The following is a 20626-nucleotide window of genomic DNA, read 5'->3' as shown; positions in this document are numbered from 1 at the left end:
AAATTAGCAGCTTGTGGTGCGTGGGACTTTTTTCGTTTGTTATATGCTCCACTGGCTTGTTTCTTCACATACCTTTTTTTCTTTTTTCATTGCTTAGAACTATGGTTTTCCTCTTCCATGGTTCAAATCTGGGTGTAATCCACCTTTTTGCCTTTTTTACATGAAAAAAAACAGTTTCAGTGTCTCGCTGACTGTTCAGACACAAATATATCTGTTTAAAAGATTCTGGTGTAGGCCAGAGAACTAGAACTGTGGTTTTCCTCTTCCACGGTTCTAATCTCCTTTTTATTACCCTTTTGCCATTGATAGTGCGAGTGTAAGCTATTTTACTTCATTTACAATGGGCAAGACGCGTGGCAAGGGACGTGGAAGTGGACGTTCTGGTGATGGTTCGTGCAGAGGACGGGGCCGTGGACAAGGTGAAAATGTGCCACAACCAACAGCCACATCTTCTCGCTCCCGGTTCTTGACCAAATTACAAGGAAAGCACACAACACCACTATTGCGAACTGATCAGTGTGAACAGGTTATTAATTGGATAGAAGATAATACTTCCAGTCACCTGGGCACCACCACCTCCGGTCTGTCTTCCACATGGTCAAGTCTTAGTAGCCGTGAGTCTCAACCGCATACTCCTCCTCACCCTGATGCTCCTTCCTCCCACCATGCCGAGTGTCATCAGACAGCAACTGATCCCACAGTTGGACACTCTGAAGAGCTGTTCACTGGTCCATTTCCATATTTGGGCAGCTCGCCTGCTCCGCTTGAAGTGGTGGAAGAGGAGATCCCATGTAGCGATGGCCAAATATTTGAACAGCCACGGCCACAGGAAGGCGACGCTGGCAATTTGTCACAAGAGGTGGACGATGATGAGACACAATTGCCACGAAGTGAGGAGGAGGACCGTGGTGCGGAAGTGAAAGAGGAGGAGGTGGTGGATGATCTAGTAACTGACCCAACGTGGTAGGAGGACACGCAGAGCAAGGCCAGCAGCACACAGGGTGAGGGAGACAGAGTACCCCAACAGGCAGGAAGAAGCAGTGTGGTGGCCGCAGACAGAAGGCGGGCAACTGTTCCCCGTAACACCAACACGAGGGACGTTGCCAGTACAATTGGTAGGTCTTCCAGAGTCTGGAATTTTTTAAAGACTCTGCTGATTACCCCTGTACCACCTGCCAGGCCAGCATCAGCAGGGGTGACAAAACTACCAGCCTGACCACCACCAGCATGATCAGGCACATGTCAGCAAAGCACCCGACTTTGTGGAGCGAACCTCAGGGTCCACGACCAGTGTCAGCGGGTGTCACCACTGCTGTTGTGCGTGTAAGAGAACCCCCTGTTGTGTGTGCAAGGCAATCCCCTGTCCATACTGCATGCAAAAATGCCCCCTCCTCTCAGTCTTCACTTGTTATGGCAGTTTCTCAAGAAACAGCATCAACAGAATCAATCCACAACCTTATGGCGGTGTCCGTCCCTCAGTACTCGGTCCCCAGCAGACACTATTTTTCCCGGTGTGCCATCCCTGCATTACACAAGCACGTGTTCCAAAACATCTGCCGTGCCCTCAACAACGCAGTTACTGGGAGAGTCCACCCGACAACGGACACATGGACAAGTGCTTGTAGTCAGGGACGGTAAGTCTCCCTGACAGCACACTGGGTAAACATAGTGGAAGCCGGGACCCAGTCAGACCTTGGGACGGAACACATCCTCCCCACACCGAGGATTGCGGGCCCTATGTCAGTCAGAGTTGCCCCCACAGTGTACAGCTCCTGCGCATCATCCTCCTCCTCCTCCTCATGTTCAGCCTCCATCTCAGATATCACCACATCAGTTACAAGCTGGTTACAAGCTGGAAGCACTGCAGTACTGCCTCAGCCAAGCGGCAACAGGCTGTGCTGAAACTCATAAGCTTAGGTGATAAACCTCACACTGCTTGTGAGTTGTGGACAGCTGTGAAAGAGCAGGCAGATCTGTGGCAGAGTCTGCTGAACCTACATACAGGCATGGTCATGTGTGACAATGGCCGTAACCTGGTGGCGGCTCTGAGGCGAGGCGAGATCACACACGTACCATGCCTGGCTCATGTGCTTAACCTCGTGGTTTCTTAAATCATACCCCGAGTTGCCAGATCTGCTCGTCAAAGTACGCCACCTGTCAGCTCATTTTCGCAAGTCGGCTACAGCTTCCACCACCCTTGCTGTGTTGCAGCAGCGTTTGCAGCTTCCGGCACACCGACTGGTGTGTGATTTCCCCACACCTTGGAACTCTACCCTCCCCATGTTGCAAAGGATTTGTGAGCAGAAGAGAGCAGTTGTGCAGTACCAGCTGCAACAAGGCAGTCGATATTCAGGTCAGACTCCACACATAAGACCTCAGGAGTGGACCTGGATGTCTGACATATGTACCATCCTGACAAACTTTGAGGAGTCCACCAAGATGGTGATTGGCGATGACATCCATCATTAGCATCAGCATCCCACTTGTCTGTCTTTTGCAACTCTCTCTGCAGAGAATTAAAGAGGAGGCATTGCAGCCAGAGTATGATGAGATGGATCAAGAAGCCGTAGCGGGTGTTTACACACAGCCCAGCCTCATCTCATCCCAACGTGCATTGGGGTACAATGAGGGAGAGAAGGAGGAGGAAGAACAGGAGCTGGTATCATGCGCTGTAGACGGTAGTACCTGTACAACTGTCATACCTTCGGTTCAGCGTGGGTTGCCTGAGGACAGGGGGGAGGAGGAGGAGGAGAGCATGGTCAGTCGCCATCTTGGTGAGGACAAGGAAGTCTTGCCCGTTACCAGTCTGGCACGCATGGCTGACTTTATGTTACACTGCCTTAACCGTGACCCTCGCGTTGTCAAAATGTTGGGTGACAGTCATTACTGGTTGGTGACACTTTTAGACCCCTGCAACAGTTCGTTGCCCAACCAAGGAGTACAGGCGAGAGAGACGCAACTCCAATCCAGCAGAGGCAGGGGAACACTGACAACGTTCTGGGACAGTTTTCTGAGACCCGCCCAGCTTACAGGCCCTCTGGCGCGGGGTACTCTCACAAGGAGTGGAAAGTTTCAAAAGATGGTGAGGGAGTACCTTGCCGACCGTACCAGCATCCTCCGTGATTCCTCTGTGCCTTTTAATTTTTGGGTATCCAAGCTGGACACTTGGAATGAACTCGCTTTGTACGCCTTGGAGGTCCTGGCCTGCCCTGCCGCTAGCGTGTTATCGTAGCGTGTTTTTAGTGCCGCTGGGGGAATTATAACTGATAAGCACACTCGCCTGTCAACTGACAATACTGACAAGCTGACCCTTATCAAAATGAACAAGGGCTGGATTGGGCAAGACTTCTCATCACCACGAAATGACAGCAGAGTAACATAAAGTCAAATCCACTGTGTTTTTTCGGGAGGTGTATTCACATGCACCGCTTCACACCCACACATGGGTATACGCTTCCTCATTTTGGCTGTTTTTTGCTCTTCTCCTTATCCTCAGCCTCCACCACCACTATACCACCATGGTGACCATGGTCCATGTTGCCAGCATTGCAAGTTCCTCTGGCCTAATTTTTGGCAGCTTTTGCTTGGAAGGCATAGGCAAAGACTATGGGAGACCCACTCCGCAATAATGGGAATAATGTTTTTAATATGCTGTACTGCATGGCTCTTGTAAGGGGCATTGCAAGTTCCTCCGTCCTAATTTTTGGCAGCTTTTGCTTGGAAGGCAGAGGCAAAGACTATGGGAGACCCACTCCCCAATAATGGGAATAATGTTTTTAATATGCTGTACTGCATGGCTCTTGTAAGGGGCATTAAAATCGTCTTGTTAAGCTACTGTGACCTCCACGTCTCTTCCAAGGGTCATTGATATTGTCTTTTTATTCCACTATGACCTCCACGTCTCTTCCAAGGGGCATTAAAACCATCTTGCTAAGCTACTGTGACCTCCACGTCTCTTCCAAGGGGCATTAAAACCGTCTTGTTAAACCACTCTGAACTCCATGTCTCTTCCAAGGGGCATTAAAATCATCTTGTTAAGCTACTGTGACCTCCACATCTCTTCCAACGGTCATTGATATTGTCTTTTTATTCCACTAGGACCTCCACCACTCTTCCAAGGGGCATTGATATTGTCTTTTTATTCGACTGCGACCTCCACCACTCTTCCAAGGGGCATTGATATTGTCTTTTTATTCCACTGTAACCTCCACCACTCTTCCAAGGGGCATTGATATTGTCTTTTTATTCCACTGGGACCTCCACCACTCTTCCAAGGGGCATTGATATTGTCTTTTTATTCCACTGGGACCTCCACGTCTCTTCCAAGGGGCATTAAAACCGTCCTGTTAAACCACTCTGAACTCCACGTCTCTTCCAAGGGGCATTAAAACCGTCTTGTTAAGCTACTGTGACCTCCACGTCTCTTCCAAGGGCCATTAAAACCGTCTTGTTAAACCACTCTGAACTCCAGAGCTCTTACAAGGGGCATTGAAATGTTGTTTTTAATTACCTCTAACCTCCACGACTCTTCCAACGGGCATTGCATTTCCTCCTAATTTTAGTCAGCTTTTGCTTTTCAATGCATAGGTGAACACTAAGGGAGACCCACTCCCCAATAATGGGTAGAAGGTTTTTAGTACGCTGTAATCCACGTCTGTTTCAAGGAGCATTGCAGTTCCTCATAATTTTTGGAAAGCCTTCCATTCACTGCTTAGGCCAACAATGCATAGGAGACCCAGTTGCTATAAATGGAAAAAACGGTTTAGTTAAGGCCTTCTGACCTCCATGTCACTTCCAAGGGGCATTAGAGTGCCTCGAAATTTTTGGTAGGCATTGCACTCACTGTATGCCCTATAACTATGTAGCCGAACCTCTCCTTTTGGTGCAAAAACATATCCTACAAGACATGTGTGGTTGACTGGCCTGATATTGATGTGAATGGTCCCTGTTCCTCCTGCTGTTTCTCATTTGCCACCACCTCATTCATCATTCATCACCTGAAGCTTTGTTTTAACGGGAGTCATTGAACTGGGATAGTAGCAGGAAAACATCCAGCAATCCTCGGAGGAGGTAGGATATGCGCCAAAACGCTGACCACCTAAGGCCTAGCCGCTACTACATACATGCGCTTGCATTTCAAGGAACAGAAAGCTAAGGAGATGGATGGCTTCATGATCATGAATAATTACACATTGTGTAGAAGGCCGACCACTGCTGCTGTCTACCTTCTGAACTTTGTGTTGAAGCCTGATTGACCCAGGACCTGCAATCCTCTATGTCTGGAGGACGTGTAGTATCCCAGTGTCCAACTGTGTCCCGGCTTCCACAATATTAACCCAGTGTGAAGGCGTCAGTGAGATGGACCATCCCTGGCCACATTCACTTGTCCATGTATTTGTGGCTAGGCTGTCCTTCCCACTAAATGCACTGGGGAGGGCACAGGTAATGTCTTGGTATGCGCGCTTGTGTATAAGGCGCACCGTGGACAAATAGGGGCGGCTGGGGACCGTTTATGGACACCCGGCTCCCCCCAGGCGGCTGGGAACCGTGTGTGGGCACCCGGCCGCGGGGCGGCTGGGGACCGAGTATGGACACCCGGCTGCCCCCTGGCGGCTGGGGACCAAGCGTGGACACCCTGCCACCGGGCGGCTGGGGACTGAGTATGGATACCAGGCCGCCGATGCAGTCATGACGTGGTGGCCAGATTCCGCCTCCACATGCCTAAAAGGCCCAATTTCAAGTGCAAGCAAGCAGTATGGTATTGCAGCCTTGGGGTGGGTGGGTGGCAGGCTGCTTACTTGCGCTTGCATTGCAAGGAATGGGGGAGGTACAATTGAACACTGCCCTGGGACAAGGACTTGAATGGGGATAGTTGCAAGTCTGCAACGACAGGTGCAGGGCGGGAGGCATCTTCGCATGTGCCATGAACAGGGGGTTGGCGTGCACACACTACAGCGGAATAGGCTTTCCTTCCCACTAAATGCACTGGGGAGGGCACAGGTAATGTTTTGGTATGCGCGCTTGTGTATAAGGTGCACCGGGACAAATAGGGGCTGAGTATGGGTACCAGGCCGCTGACGCAGCCATGACATGGTGGCCGGCATCTGCCTCCACGAGCCTAAAAGGCCTCATTTCAAGTGCAAGCAAGCTAGCAGTATGGTATTGCAGCCTGGGGGTGGGTGGGTGGCAGGCTGCACACTTACGCTTGCATTCCAAGAAAACAAAGCAGATGCTAACTTCTATCATCATCATCATGCTCCTCACCTTGGCACTCTCAACGCCCCTGATGGAGAAGCCAGGGCCCACCGGAGGAGTCTCTGGTTGTCTGGTGGGCTCGTCCAATGCTGCCCTAAAGCAGATCAGGCTAAGAAAAGTGTGGGGAAGGTTCCCGGGACAAATAGTGGCGGCTGGGGACTAAGTATGGAGCTGCCGACGCAGCCATGAGGTAGTGGCCAGCTTCGGCCTCCTCCAAACTAAAAGGCCCCATTTCAAGTGCAAGCTAGCAGCTAGCAGTATAGTATTGGAGCCTGCGGGTGGGTGGGTGGTTGGCTGCATATTTGCATTGCATGGAATGGTGGAGGTACAATTGAACACTGCCCTGGGATAAGGACTTGCACCGAGATAGTTGCAAGTCTGCATCTTCTGATGCGGCAAATATCACTTCTGATGGGCACACTTTTAGGCAGTGACCTGGGTGTCAGATATGCTTCCAGGGGTCTTCCCCATGCTGTTCCCATGTCTTTTCAGCACTGTATGCATGTGTCACATAGCACATGGCCAGATAAGGTTGTAAAATGTTAAAATGACATTTCCCGGTGAATGCATTTGTCACAGTTGAAAGCAATACAAAAGTGCAAAAACGCATAAAAAATGCTACTTGTGATCATAGGCCAAGGTGGGCTCCCGCATCATTTTCATAACCAGCAGAGGGAAAGCCAACCACTGGGGACTGATATTACTAGCTTGGGAAGGGTCAATTAGCCAAAAATGTTCCCTGGTGATTAATAACAGCCCACAGCTGTTTGCTCAGAAACAAATTGACTTAGGGTCCCCCTATAAAATCTAACCAGCGAAGGCTAGGCAGACAGCTGCAGGCTGATATTAAAAGCCAGAGAAGGGGCCATGGATCCTGGCCCCCTCCGAGGCTAATAATATCAGTTCTTAGCGGCTCCAGAACTGGCGTATACATAAGATGCGCCAAATCTCGTGCTTAGCCTCCGCTCTTCCCACTTGCCCTGGTGCGGTGGCAAATGGAGTAATAGGGTTGGGGTTCATGTCAGCCTTGTATTGGCAGCTGAAATGAAGCCTAGGATAGTAATGGATGGCATCTTAGATGACCCCAATACTAACCCCATATAAAGATTTTTTTAAATAAAGACACGGCCAGAATGAAGTCTTTTTTTAAATAAAATTCCACACGGTTTTACTCATTTATTTAAAAATAAAAAACACAGTATACTCACCTAACACCTAATCCCTGATGCCCTCGTCTCCTGTAAGAAACCAAAAATAAAACACAACAATTTCCCTCACCTGTCCACCATGATAACATAATCCATAGTGTCTCACGATGATCTGGGTCACTTCTACAGCAGCCACATCAGCAATCACTTATGTGACTGCTATAGAGGACAGCACTATATACACTGACAGGAGCGTAATCACTCCTGTCAGTGTATAGCGCTGCGCTGCTGGGATTGAGGTCACTTGAGTTCATCAGCTGAAGTTCAACTGAGAGCTCCAGTGACCTCACTTACTGCATCACTGTTTCGTGGGAAAATTCTCATGTAGCACCAATGCCGTAGGTGAGGGCACCGGAGCTCTCAGCTGATCTTCAGTTGATGAATTCCAGTGACCTCACTCCAGCAGCTCAGCGCTATACACAGCAGGGAGTGATCACGCTCCTGTCAGTGCATAGCGTGCTGCCGGGTGATCGGATCGCCATGGGACATTGGAACGACGGCGGACAGGTGAATATAAGGTGTTTTTTATTTTAATATTGATTTATTTTAACTTTTTTTTTTACACTGTGCACAGACGCTGACTGAGGAGACTACTTCTCCCCTCAGCCGTGCCTGCTCACACTATTGTCAGCAGGAGCGGCCGTCAGATGATGGGAGGGGTAGTCTCCCGTGGGCAATTCTTTGGGCGTTTTTGCTGCGTTTTTGACTCATTGACTTGAATTGAGTCAGTCAAATATGCAGCAAACATCCGCAGAAAATCCGCAAATATTTTTATACCTGCGTTTTTGCTGCGGATTTGACTGACGCAATTCAAGTCAATGGGTGAAAAATGCTGCAGAAACACACAAAGAATTGACATGCTGCAGATTTAAACGCATTGACAATCCTGACAGGAAAACTCCTGATCATGTGCACAGCACTTCAGGATTGTCATTGCATTAGCTGGCACATGGATTACCTAGCGTTTTATCCCATTTCCATGCGGAAAAAAAACGCATCAAAAACACACCATGTGCACAGAACTCTTTTCTATATTGATGTCTAAATCACATTTTCTTCATATATAATAAATGTCCCCTTGTAAACAATAAATCATGTGACAGTTCTTTATAAGGATCACACATATATTTCTACACGTAAATAAGATAACCTCTTGAGTGTTTTTTTCTAAAACCAATTTTTGTTGCTTCTAATTATTAGAAAGTCCTATTTTATAATCTAGTTGCCTGCCTCTAAACCCTTTGCAGCCCCTGTGCAAGAAATGTGTCTGTGCCCGCCACCTTTTATGGCGACAAAGCTACAGATATACAGTACAGACCAAAAGTTTGGACACACCTTCTCATTTCAAGATTTTTCTGTATTTTCATGACTAAGAAAATTGTACATTCACACTGAAGGCATCCAAACTATGAATTAACACATGTGGAATTATATACTTAACAAAAAAGTGTGAAACAACTGAAAATATGTCTTATATTCTAGGTTCTTCAAAGTAGCCACCTTTTGCTTTGATGACTGCTTTGCACACTCTTGGCATTCTCTTGATGAGCTTCAAGAGGTAGTCACCAGAAATAGTCTTCCAACAATCTTGAAGAAGTTCCCAGAGATGCTTAGCACTTGTTGGCCCTTTTGCCTTCACTCTGCTGTCCAGCTCACCCCAGACCATCTCGATTGGGTTCAGGTCTGGTGACTGTGGAGGCCAGGTCATCTGGCATAGCACCCCATCACTCTCATTCTTGGTCAAATAGCCCTTACACAGCCTGGAGGTGTGTTTGGGGTCATTGTCCTGTTGAAAAATAAATGATGGTCCAACTAAACGCAAACCGGATGGAATAGCATGCCACTGCAAGATGCTGTGGCAGCCATGCTGGTTGAGTATGCCTTCAATTTTGAATAAATCCCCAACAGTGTCACCAGCAAAGCACCCCCACACCATCACACCTCCTCCTCCATGCTTCACGGTGGGAACCAGGCATGTAGAGTCCATCCGTTCACCTTTTCTGCGTCGCACAAAGACACGGTGGTTGGAACCAAAGATTTCAAATTTGGACTCATCAGACCAAAGCACAGATTTCCAATGGTCTAATGTCCATTCCTTGTGTTCTTTAGCCCAAACAAGTCTCTTCTGCTTGTTGCCTGTCCTTAGCAGTGGTTTCCTAGCAGCTATTTTACCATGAAGGCCTGCTGCACAAAGTCTCCTCTTAACAGTTGTTGAAGAGATGTGTAGCGCCGGCGTCCCTGCCCTCTGCTAGGCAGGGACGCTGTTCCCCTCACCTCTCTGCTCCGTGCCCGGCGTCCTCCTCCCGCTCTGCTGGCAGCGCGCGCTCCTTCCCGGCCACTGCGCTTAGGGCGCGCGCGCGCGCTCTCCCTCCCTCTTAAAGGGGCCGCGCGCGCCGTCCTAAGGAGTCCCCGGCCAATGGCCGGAGGACTTCACCATGTATAAGGCACCTCCTCCAAAATGGAGGTGCCCGAGCAATGTTGTTGCACTGTTCACTACTCTGCTTCAGCCCTCAGGTCCCGTTGCCAGTTACCTGCCAGATACCTGCCAGATTCCTGCCAGCTTGCTGTCTTATTCCTGCCTAATATTCTGCTACCTGCCTGCTAGCCTGAGGTCCGACGGTCTGCCTTACTACTCCTGTCAGTCTGTCTAAGGACCAGCTTGCCCGCTCACCTGGGAGCGCACATCAACTACCTGCCTGCTTGCCTGAGGTCCGACGGTCTGCCTTCCAACTCTTGTCAGTCTGTCTATGGACCAGCTTGCCCGCTCACCTGGGAGCGCACATCTGCTACCTGCCTGCTAGCCTACCTGGAGGCTCTGCCGTCACGTGCTGTGACCACCTGCCTGTCCAGTGACTCCTGCCCGCTCACCTGGGAGCGCTCATCTGCTGCCTGTCTGCTAGCCTACCTGGAGGCTCTGCTGTCACGTGCTGTGACCACCCGCCTGTCCAGAGACTTCTGCCCGCTCACTTGGGAGCGCTCATCTGCCGCCTGTCTGTTGGTCTTCCTGGAGGCTCCGCCGTCACATGCTGTGACCACCCGTTTATCCAGAGACTCTCGCCTGCTCACCTGGGAGCTCACGTCTACCATCAGCCGCCACAGGTCGTACCAACCCTTTACCCAGAGACTGCCCCGGTCACTTGCCGTGACCATCTGCCCGTTCACCCAGAGACTGCCCCGGTCACTTGCCGTGACCTTCTGCCCGTTCACCCAGAGACTGCCCCGGTCACTTGCCGTGACCATCTGCCCGTTCATCCAGAGACTGCCCCGGTCACTTGCCGTGACCTCCTGCCCGTTCTTCTAGAGACTGTCCCGGTCACCTGCTGTGACTGCCTGCCTGGTCGCCACCCGCTCCCTTACAAGGACCGCCCCCTTGTATAGTAGCTCAGAGGTTCCGCCTCCCAGACCCGTTACAGTTTGCTCGGGCCATGGAACCCGGTGGCACCCAAGCTCCCTCGCTCTCGGACCTGTGTCATGAACTGTCCCGTCAGAGGTCCCAACAGGAGTCCATCCTGGGTCACCTGCGGAATGTCAATTCTCGCCTGGACACTCTGACTGCTCCGCCAGCAACCTCCGCCAGTGCCATGACTCGCAATCCGGCAGCTCCGCTGTCCACTAATACCATGGTATCCTACCCCGGACCCCGGCTTTCTGCACCTCCTCGCTTCGGAGGCGACTCCGCCCAGGCTCGGGGCTTCATAAATCAGTGCACCCTGCACTTTGAACTCCTGTCCCACCAGTTTAACTCCGACCGGGCCAAAATTGCCTTCATCATGTCCCATCTCACCGGGGAGGCCCTGGCCTGGCTAAATCCTCTATGGGAGAGAGGAGACCCCCTGGTGTCCGACTTGCCTGCCTTTCTCATGGCTTTCCGGAAAGTCTTCGACGAACCCGGACGGAAGACCTCACCCGCATCATCACTGCTACGCCTCCGTCAGGGAAGTCTCACCGTGGGCCAATATGCCATACGGTTCCGTACCCTTGCCTCGGAGCTTGCCTGGGATAACGACGCTCTGGTATCCGTCTTCTGGGAGGGTCTGTCCAGCCGTATTAAAGATGAACTTGCCGGTCGGGACATTCCTACCACTCTCGATGACCTAATAACTCTTGCCACCCGGATTGACCTACGGTTCCAGGAGCGTGCCAAAGAGGTCACCCGTGAGAGGAGGTTTCCACGTCTAGCTCCTACTTTTCAGAAATCCGTCTCTCCCCAGGTACACTCTCCTGAGCCTATGCAGGTCGACCAGACCAAGATGGTCAAAACCCGTCAGGACTTACGCCGTGCCGAGGGGAGCTGCTTCTACTGTGGCAGTAAGGAGCACCGGATCCGTGCCTGCCCGGAGAGGTCGGGAAACGCCTGTGTCTAGGTTCGCTCAGAGAGGTCGACCTAGACAAGAATAAATCCTCTCCATCTCTGCTGCTGTCAGTCTCAATTGTCTGCGGGGAGAACCGTTTTTTCGAACTAGCCCAACTTGACTCTGGAGCAGCCGGGAATCTTATTTCACAGTCCCTGGTAGAGAAATACCGCATCCCCACCAAACCTCTGGCTGTACCCTTGTCTGTTGCTGCCGTGGATGGGGGTCTCTTACCACGCCCCATCCAACTCATCACCGAATCCATTACTCTGCAGGTGGGAATGCTGCATTCTGAGAGTATCTCCTTTCATGTTCTGCCTGGACTCTCTCACGCCCTCTTGCTAGGTCTACCTTGGCTCCAGAGACATGCACCCGTGCTTGACTGGCAGACCGGAGAAGTCCTTCGCTGGGGACAGGACTGCCATAAGACCTGTCTGGTTCCCGTCCATCCCATCCGTCCTTCTCCTACCCCAGCTAATCTACCTGGACTTCCGATTCCTTATTGGTCTTATGCTGATGTCTTTAATAAAAAGGAGGCAGAGACACTACCCCCTCATAGACCATACGACTGCCCTATCGACCTGTTACCTGGTACTACTCCTCCCCGTGGGCGTATTTATCCATTATCCGCTGCTGAGACCCGGTCGATGTCCGAATATATTGAGGAGAATCTGGCCAGGGGATTCATCCGGAAATCTACCTCCCCGGCGGGAGCAGGCTTCTTTTTCGTCAAAAAGAAGGACGGCTCTCTCCGTCCCTGTATAGACTATAGAGGCCTTAACCAGATCACGGTGAAGAATAAGTACCCCCTTCCGCTCATTCCGGAGTTATTTGATCGTCTGAGGGGGGCTAGAATCTTCACCAAACTGGACCTCCGTGGGGCGTACAACCTGGTTCGTATCCGTCAGGGGGATGAATGGAAGACGGCATTCAACACCCGGGACGGCCACTATGAATATCTGGTAATGCCCTTTGGTCTCTGTAACGCTCCTGCCGTCTTTCAAGAGTTGGTCAATGACATCTTCCGGGACCTTCTCTACTCCTGCGTAGTGGTGTACCTGGACGACATCTTGGTCTTCTCTCCGGATCTCCAGACTCACCGGAGGGACGTTCGTCAGGTCCTGCTCAGGCACAGGCAGAATCACCTCTTCGCTAAATACGAGAAGTGCCTCTTTGAGCAGACCTCGCTTCCGTTTTTGGGCTACATTATTTCTCAGACCGGCCTACGAATGGATCCAGAGAAACTGTCTGCCATCGAGAAATGGCCTCGACCGGAGGGGTTGAAGGCCATTCAGCGGTTCCTGGGCTTCGCCAACTACTACCGCCTCTTCATACCGCACTTCTCTTCCCGGACTGCCCCAATTTCCGCGCTCACCCGTAAGGGTACTAATCCCAAAGAGTGGCCGCCCGAAGCAGAGGAGGCCTTTCTTTCCTTAAAACAGGCCTTCTCTTCCTCCCCGGTGCTGCATCGCCCGGACGGCAACAAGCAGTTCTTCCTGGAAGTTGACGCCTCCTCCTCTGGAGCCGGAGCGGTACTTACTCAAAAATCATCTTCCGGGAGGATGGTAACTTGCGGCTTCTTCTCTAAACTCTTCTCCTCCTCAGAGCGCAATTATTCCATAGGAGACCGAGAGTTATTGGCCATCAAACTGGCATTGGAGGAGTGGCGTTACCTGCTCGAGGGGGCTCTTCACCCGGTAATAATTTACACTGACCACAAGAACTTGGCTTACCTCCAGCATGCCCAGAGACTTAACCCGCGCCAAGCCCGGTGGTCCTTGTTTTTTGCTCGCTTTGATTTTGTTCTTCATTTTCGCCCAGCTGACAAAAACGTCAAGGCGGATGCCTTGTCTCGATCCTTTCTGGTGTCTGATCTCGAGGAAGATCCGAAACACATCATCGATCCCGCCAGAGTAATGCAGGTGGCTCCCGTGAGTCTAAATCGTCTCCCTCCCGGAAAGACGTTCGTATCAGTACCTGATCGGGAGAAGATCCTTCACTGGGGTCACTCGTCTAAACTGGCTGGCCACGCCGGTCAGAAAAAGACCCTCCAGCTTATTACCTGGCACTACTGGTGGCCTACCCTGCACAAGGACGTAATAGACTTTGTTTCTGCCTGTGTGTCCTGCGCCCGCAACAAGGTTCCGAGACATCTGCCAGCCGGTCGCCTCCTTCCGCTTTCTGTACCTGCTGCCCCCTGGCAGCATATAGCAATGGACTTTATAACTGACCTCCCAGTCTCTGCCGGTTGTACGGTCATTTGGGTGGTCGCTGACCGCTTCTCCAAGATGGCTCATTTCGTTCCCCTGCCAGGCCTCCCGTCTGCACCCGAGCTAGCGAAAGACTTTATTCGTCACATCTTTCGTCTTCATGGCCTGCCCCTCCACATCGTGTCGGATCGTGGGGTACAGTTCACCTCACGCTTCTGGAGAGCCACTTGTAAACTGCTAGACGTCACCCTGGACTTCTCTTCCGCTTACCACCCACAGTCCAATGGTCAATTGGACCGGATCAATCAGAACCTGACCAGTTACCTCCGGCACTTCGTTAATGCCCATCATTCAGACTGGGTGGATCTCCTACCATGGGCCGAGTTCTCTTATAACAATCACGAGAGCGAATCCTCCTCCAAATCCCCGTTTTTTGTAGTCTTCAGTCAGCATCCTCGGATTCCTTTTCCTGTCTCCACCTCTGTGGACAACCCGGCTGCGGAATCTCTCGTTAGCAAATTTTCCTCCATTTGGGAGAGTACCCGATCCGCACTCCTTCAGTCGTCCGAACGGATGAAAAGACACGCTGACAAAAAACGCCTGGATCCTCCACAATTTCGTCCTGGAGATAAAGTCTGGCTCTCATCTAAATATGTCCGACTCAAGATACCTTCTTACAAGTTAGGGCCTCGGTTCATCGGTCCTCTGGAGGTCATCAGTCAGATCAACCCGGTGGCCTATAAATTGAAACTCCCGGCCAACTTACGGATCCCTAACTCCTTCCATGTATCTCTCCTCAAACCTGTGGTACTTAACTCTTTTTCCAAGTCTACAGGTACGCCTCCTGCTCCGGTTTCTGCTGAGGACGAGTTTGAGGTAGAGAACATTCTTGCCACCAAAAGGGTAAGAGGAAAGACCTTTTTTCTAGTAGATTGGAAGGGGTTTGGTCCTGAGGAGAGAACGTGGGAGCCCCGGGAGAACATCCATGCCCCGCTCATCCTTGCTAAATTTCTGTCTGGCCTAAAAAAGGGGGGGCCTAAAGGGGGGGGTACTGTAGCGCCGGCGTCCCTGCCCTCTGCTAGGCAGGGACGCTGTTCCCCTCACCTCTCTGCTCCGTGCCCGGCGTCCTACTCCCGCTCTGCTGGCAGCGCGCGCTCCGTCCCGGCCACTGCGCTTAGGGCGCGCGCGCGCGCTCTCCCTCCCTCTTAAAGGGGCCGCGCGCGCCGTCCTAAGGAGTCCCCGGCCAATGGCCGGAGGACTTCACCATATATAAGGCACCTCCTCCAAAATGGAGGTGCCCGAGCAATGTTGTTGCACTGTTCACTACTCTGCTTCAGCCCTCAGGTCCCGTTGCCAGTTACCTGCCAGATACCTGCCAGATTCCTGCCAGCTTGCTCTCTTATTCCTGCCTAATATTCTGCTACCTGCCTGCTAGCCTGAGGTCCGACGGTCTGCCTTACTACTCCTGTCAGTCTGTCTAAGGACCAGCTTGCCCGCTCACCTGGGAGCGCACATCAACTACCTGCCTGCTTGCCTGAGGTCCGACGGTCTGCCTTCCAACTCTTGTCAGTCTGTCTATGGACCAGCTTGCCCGCTCACCTGGGAGCGCACATCTGCTACCTGCCTGCTAGCCTACCTGGAGGCTCTGCCGTCACGTGCTGTGACCACCTGCCTGTCCAGTGACTCCTGCCCGCTCACCTGGGAGCGCTCATCTGCTGCCTGTCTGCTAGCCTACCTGGAGGCTCTGCCGTCACGTGCTGTGACCACCCGCCTGTCCAGAGACTTCTGCCCGCTCACCTGGGAGCGCTCATCTGCCGCCTGTCTGTTGGTCTTCCTGGAGGCTCCGCCGTCACATGCTGTGACCACCTGTTTATCCAGAGACTCTCGCCTGCTCACCTGGGAGCTCACGTCTACCATCAGCCGCCACAGGTCGTACCAACCCTTTACCCAGAGACTGCCCCGGTCACTTGCCGTGACCATCTGCCCGTTCACCCAGAGACTGCCCCGGTCACTTGCCGTGACCATCTGTCCGTTCACCCAGAGACTGCCCCGGTCACTTGCCGTGACCATCTGCCCGTTCATCCAGAGACTGCCCCGGTCACTTGCCGTGACCTCCTGCCCGTTCTTCTAGAGACTGTCCCGGTCACCTGCTGTGACTGCCTGCCTGGTCGCCACCCGCTCCCTTACAAGGACTGCCCCCTTGTATAGTAGCTCAGAGGTTCCGCCTCCCAGACCCGTTACAAGATGTTTCTGCTGCTCGAACTCTGTGTGGCATTGACCTGGTCTCTAATCTGAGCTGCTGTTAACCTGCGATTTCTGAGGCTGGTGACTCGGATAAACTTATCCTCAGAAGCAGAGGTGACTCTTGGTCTTCCTTTCCTGGCGCGGTCCTCATGTGGGCCAGTTTCTTTGAAGCGCTTGATGGTTTTTGCAACTGCACTTGGGGACACTTTCAAAGTTTTCCCAATTTTTCGCACTGACTGACCTTCATTTCTTAAAGTAATGATGGCCACTCGTTTTTTTTTACTTAGCTGCTTTTTTCTTGCCATAATACATATTCTAACAGTCTATTCAGGAGGACAATTAGCTGTGTATCCACCAGACTTCTGCACAACACAACTGATGGTCCCAACCCCATTTATAAGGCAAGAAATCCCACTTATTAAACCTGACAGGACACACCTGTGAAGTGAAAACCATTTCCAGTGACTACCTCTTGAAGCTCACCAAGAGAATGCCAAGAGTGTGCAAAGCAGTCATCAAAGCAAAAGGTGGCTACTTTGAAGAACCTAGAATATAAGACATATTTTCAGTTGTTTCACACTTTTTTGTTAAGTATATAATTCCACATGTGTTAATTCATAGTTTTGATGCCTTCAGTGTGAATGTACAATTTTCATAGTCATGTAAATGCAGAAAAATCTTTAAATGAGGTGTGTCCAAACTTTTGGTCTGTACTGTATATATAGCCACACACACACATATATATCTTCATACTCTCCTTTATTATGTATATTGCCATCCCTTATTACACACTGCCCTCTCTTTTTATATATAGCACCTTCCTTTACATATCCGATTATTTATAGCGCCCTGTTCTTTATTACATACCGTCCTCTCTTGTCAGATATATAATGCAATGACTGCTTATGAAGCAAGGGAAAGCTACTTTTCTGATAGAGGTGGCTGATGGACTGATCTTCTGGTCACCGGCTGCTCCATCAGCTGTTTCATCAGCAGTCATTTTATATCTAACAAGAGAAGATTATGTAATAAAGGAAGGGTGCTGTGAATAATAAAAGTAACAAAGATACCCTATGTAAGAGACAGTACTGTACATAACAGCAGAGCAAGCTATATAATAAAGGACTGCCCCATATATAACTAGAGAGGATGGTACATAATAAGGGACAGTGTTATACATAATAAAAGAAGAAACTATGTTAGGCGGTATATACACTGCTCAAAAAAATAAAGTGAACACTCAAATAACACATCTTAGATCTGAATGAATGAAATATTCTCATTGAATACTTTGCTCTGTACAAAACTGAATGTGCTGACAACAAAATCACACAAAAATCATCAATGGAAATCAAACTTATTAACCAATGGAGGCCTGGATTTAGAGTCACCCCTAAAATTAAAGTGGAAAAACACACTACAGGCTGATCCAACTTTGATGTAATGTCCGTAAAACAAGTCAAAATGAGGCTCAGTATTGTGTGTGGCCTCCACGTGCCTGTATGACCTCCCTACAATGCCTGGGCATGCTCCTGATGAGGTTGCGGATGGTCTCCTGTGGGATCTCCTCCCAGACCTGGACTAAAGCATCCGCCAACTCCTGGACAGTCTGTGGTGCAACGTGACGTTGGTGGATGGAGCGAGAAATGATGTCCCAGATGTGCTCAATCGGATTCGGGCCAGTCCATAGCTTCAATGCCTTCATCTTGCAGGAACTGCTGACACACCCCAGCCACATGAGGTCTGGCATTGTCCTGCATTAGGAGGAACTCAGGGCCAACCGCACCAGCATATGGTCTCACAAGGGGTCTGAGGATCTCATCTTGGTACCTAATGGCAGTCAGGCTACCTCTGGCAAGCACATGGAGGGCTGTGCGGCCCTTCAAAGAAATGCCACCCCACACAATTACTGACCCACTGCCAAACCGGTCATGCTGAAGGATGTTGCAGGCAGCAGATCGCTCTCCATGGCGTCTCCAGACTCTGTCACGTCTGTCACATGTGCTCAGTGTGAACCTGCTTTCATCTGTGAAGAGCACAGGGCTCCAGTGGCGACTTTGCCAATCCTGGTGTTCTGTGGCAAATGCCAAGCATCCTGCACGGTGTTGGGCTGTGAGCACAACCCCCATCTGTGGACAGGCCCTCATACCACCCTCATGGAGTCGATTTATAACCATTTGTGCAGACACATGCACATTTTTGGCCTGCTGGAGGTAATTTTGCAGGGTTCTGGCAGTGCTCCTCCTGTTCCTCCTTGCACAAATGCAGAGGTTTAGGTCCTGCTGCTGGGTTGTTGCCCTCCTACGGCCCCCTCCACGGCTCCTGGTGTACTGGCCTGTCTCCTGGTAGCGCCTCCAGCCTCCGGACACAACCCTCACAGACACAACAAACCTTCTTGCCACAGCTCGCCATCCTGGATGAGCTGCACTACCTGAGAAAATTCTGTGGGTTGTAGAGTTCATCTCATGCTACCACGAGTGTGAAAACACAACCAACATTCAAAAGTGACCAAAACATCAACCAGAAAGCAATGGTACTGAGATGTGATCTGTGGTCCCCACATGCAGAACCACTCCTTTATTGATGGTGTCTTGATAATTGCCAATAATTTCCATCTATTGTCTATTCCATTTGCACAACAGTGTGTGAAATTCATTGTCAATCAGTGTTGCTTCCTAAGTGGACAGTTTGATTTCACAGAAGTTTGATTTACTTGGAGTTACACTACTGTTCAAAAGTTTGGGGTCACCTAGACAATTTTGTGTTTTCCATGAAAACTCATATATTTATTTATCAAATGAATTGCAAAATGAATAGAAAATATAGTCCAGACATTGACAAGGTTAGAAATAATGATTTTTATTTGAAAGAATAATTTTCTCCTTCAAACTTTGCTTTCATCAAAGAATGCTCCCTTTGCAGCAATTACAGCATTGCAGACCTTTGGCATTCTATCTATTAATTTGCTGAGGTAATCTTGAGAAACTTCACCCCATGCTTCCTGAAGCCCCTCCCACAAGTTGGATTGGCTTGATGGGCACTTTTTGCTTACCATACGGTCAAGCTGCTCCCACAACAGCTTAATGGGGTTGAGATCTGGTGACTGCGCTGGCCACTCCATTACAGATAGAATACCAGCTGCCTGCTTCTTCCTTAAATAGTTCATGCATAATTTGGAGGTGTGCTTTGGGCCATTGTCCTGTTGTAGGATGAAATTGGCTACAATCAAGCGCTGTCCACAGGGTATGGCATGACATTGCAAAATGGAGTGATAGCCTTACTTATTCAAAATCCCATTTACCTTGTACAAATCTCCCACTTTACCAGCACAAAAGCAACCCCAAACCATCACATTACCGCCACCATGCTTGACAGATGGCGTCAGGCACTCTTCCAGCATCTTTTCAGTTGTTCTGCGTCTCACAAATGTTCTTCTGTGTGATCCAAACACCTAAAACTTTGATTCGTCTGTAAGTAAAACTTTTTTCTGATCTTCCTCTGTCCAATGTCTGTGTTCTTTTGCCCATATTAATCTTTTCCTTTTATTATCCAGTCTCAGATATGGCTTTTTCTTTGCCACTTTGCCCTGAAGGCCAGCATCCCGGAGTTGCCTCTTCACTGTAGACGTTGACACTGGTGTTTTGCGTGTACTATTTAAAGAAGCTGCTAGTTGAGGAGCTGTGAGGCATCGAATTCTCAAACTAGAGACTCTAATGTACTTGTCTTGTTGCTCAGTTGTGCAGCGGGGCCTCCCACTTCTCTTTCTACTCTGGTTAGAGCCGGTTTGTGCTCTCCTCTGAAGGGAGTAATACACATCGTTGTAGGAAATCTTCAGTTTCTTGGCAATTTCTTGCATGGAATAGCCTTCATTTCTAAGAACGAGAATAGACTGTCGAGTTTCACATGAAAGTTCTCTTTTTCTGGCCATTTTGAGAGTTTCATAGAACAAACAAATGTAATGCTCCAGATTCTCAAATAGCTCAAAGGAAGGTTAATTTTATAGCTTCTCAAATCAGCCAAACCATTTTCAGCTGGGCTAACATACTTGTGCAAGGGTTTTCTAGGGTTTTCTAAACATCCATTAGCCTTCTTACACAGCAAACACAATGTACCACTAAAACACTGGAGTGGTGGTTGTTGGAAATGGGCCTCTATACACCTATGTAGATATTGCAATAAAAACAAGACGTTTGCTGCTAGAATAGTTATTTACCACATTAACAATATATAGAGTGTATTTCTGATTCATTTAATGTTAGCTTCATTGAAAAAAAAAAGTGCTTTTCTTTAAAAAATAATGAAATTTCTAAATGACCCCAAACTTTTGAACGATAGTGTATATTCTGTTGTTTAAGTG

The sequence above is a fragment of the Phyllobates terribilis genome, unplaced genomic scaffold, assembly GCF_046119375.1.
Source record: "Phyllobates terribilis strain yellow unplaced genomic scaffold, ASM4611937v1 Scaffold_3__8_contigs__length_932513732, whole genome shotgun sequence".
Lineage (NCBI taxonomy): Eukaryota > Metazoa > Chordata > Amphibia > Anura > Dendrobatidae > Phyllobates > Phyllobates terribilis.
The sequence above is the reverse complement of the archived record's forward strand: the minus strand, read 5'-3'. Positions refer to the sequence as shown.